General features: G+C 30.4%; 1 non-coding gene across 1 annotated transcript; it reads left to right on the top strand.

The window, feature by feature from the left end:
* The first annotated feature begins 2,042 nt into the window (after positions 1 to 2,042).
* On the top strand, positions 2,043 to 2,114 carry Trnap-ugg. Its single transcript has one exon. It is a non-coding gene; the product is annotated as a tRNA-Pro (tRNA).
* The last annotated feature ends 464 nt before the right edge of the window (positions 2,115 to 2,578 follow it).

The following is a 2,578-nucleotide window of genomic DNA, read 5'->3' as shown; positions in this document are numbered from 1 at the left end:
GATGTAAACGTATCAATATTTAGATACTACTAAGTATTGGTGTAGCTTTATCATGCTTTTTTATATATAGTATAATATTATACAGATACGTGTTTACGTGTACACGTCTATGTTATATTATCTATAAGTATTATGTATGCGCACTTACCAACACACACGTATGTGTATATATATATATATATATATATATATATATATATATATATATATATATATATATATATATATGTAAGACATACACACATATACATAAATATAATATTGTAAAAGGTTAGTGATGGTTTCACTATGTAAATGTTAGTGAGTTATTGTGTGTGAGAGGATTTGGGTGGTCGAGCCATTTGCTTATCCTCGTCGACGGTTCACGAACCCGAAACAAAAGTGATGTCGGCGACCACGACAGCACGACCTGCCACTTGGCTCCGATCTCTACACCTGTTCATTTCATTCTCCATGAATATTTGTACGCAATAAGTCTTACACAGACACGAACAGCACTTATCAGGTCACTCATGCCTCATGTGGGTGTAAGCCCATGCAAAACACGCAAGTCTACAGTGTGCATCTGTTCGTGGGCGCAGGCCCATACTGAGTACCTGATCTTCAGTCTACAGTATATTCTCAGGAAGCTATGGATCAGAAATTCTGTGTATTTTGTTTGTGTATATTTAAGGAATAAGACTGCTCATTCTCCAGAAAATCCTATATCCGTTTTCTGTATTTGTACATGTATATTTTATTTCTTTGAATAATACAGTGAACAAACTGTGGAATATATATATTTTTTTATACCTCGATTGACCCATACTTATAGGATCGTAAAAGAAAATCCTAAGATTTACACTAAACCCCGGACCTATATACACATTTGCATGTAGAGGTAAAAGTTAATATTTGACATTTCAGTATTATAGTTATCTTATAAAATAAATACTCATAATTGTCATTTATAAAATAATCACTGTCATACGCTTTCATTTGCAATCATTTGATGTATTTTGTATAGGTTCCAATGTTACTTTCGAGAAACGGTCGCGATATTTTTATAACCAGCTACTTTTGTATTGTCGAATGGTCCACATTTTTTCATATCTCTACGGTCTATCTTGTAATATTCATAAATGTTCAACGAAAAATTATTGTACATGTATGCAAGATATCTGATTATTTTTTGAGACGTAAAAGTTTATTAGCAAGTGGTATAGGCAAATCTTTCCATATACTTTGAATAATTTATTGTTTACACGATATTAATATTTTTGTAAAAATAAAAGTCCGTTACTTACTAATATACTATTTTAAGTCGTTACTTGGAAATAAAAATTCTATTAAGTAAGAGCTGCCTCACAGTATAGACAGATGTATTACCTTTAAAAGAGCATGCGGAATATGGAATAACCAAAGGAAAATAAAAACAATACTTATATGTACTGTCCTTCATAAATCGCTTTTGCTATTACTTCATTACTTCTTGTCACTTCGAAGTACAGTTATCATCCGTTTTCCTTCCTCATCCGTACAGCTGATCTAATTTACTTCTTGGTATATTTATATCTCATGTGAAAACGATCTCATCGTGATTGAACAATCCATGGTGCATTAACTCTTTTATTTTATTTTATTATTATTATTATTTATAATTATTACTACTGTCATTATTGTTACTATTATTATTTTCTTATACTGTAGCACTTTTCAAGTTGTTTGAAAGAAAATACATCTCTATGGTAATAATAAAAGTAATAAGAAATAACAAGGGACATACTATTGTTACTATCATTGTATTTATAATAAATATTGTTATTATAACCATTATTGTTGGATGGGTGGAAACCAATACACTTTAAATACAGATACGGGATTCATGTAACGGCTAGAATTTACTCGGAAAAAGTAACATCGTCCTTTCGAGCACGATATATATATATATTAAACACCAAATGAAAAAGAAATTTGGTAGCAGATGATAGACCGATTGACCGCCAGCAAGTGTTGCTGTGAACTTCAAAGTTTTACTCTTTGAACTTTATATACTTCTTGACGGCCTGATGGTCTAGGGGTATGATTCTCGCTTTGGGTGCGAGAGGTCCCGGGTTCAAATCCCGGTCAGGCCCAACATTTTTTAAGTGATATGGGAATATAAAAGTGGAATAAAGTAATACTCATGTACTAACTTTATAAGCAAATAATGAATTGTATATTAGTGCATGGATGACTTCTATATATATGTATGAGTACATAAATATATAAATGTGTTATATACATATGTGCATTGTATATATAAATTACATATACATTCATATATATGTATGTATGCATATACATATATGCATATATATGTATATATACAATATATGTACACAGATAATACACATATACACAAATTTTTACATATATATTCATGCTGTGGCCCCCTATTATATATATTACTAAATGCTCTTATGTATCAAGACTTATTATGTAAGATTAATAAATGTTTAAATGTTCTCATTAATTATAGTGCAACTTTAATAGTTTCAAGGTGACGGTATTGACCCTTAATTAGTATTAATTGCAAATCAAGGATTGAGTGAAATCT

Source organism: Penaeus monodon, chromosome 4 (genome assembly GCF_015228065.2).
Source record: "Penaeus monodon isolate SGIC_2016 chromosome 4, NSTDA_Pmon_1, whole genome shotgun sequence".
Taxonomy (NCBI): Eukaryota; Metazoa; Arthropoda; class Malacostraca; order Decapoda; family Penaeidae; genus Penaeus; species Penaeus monodon.
This window is presented reverse-complemented; position numbering and strand designations above follow the sequence as displayed.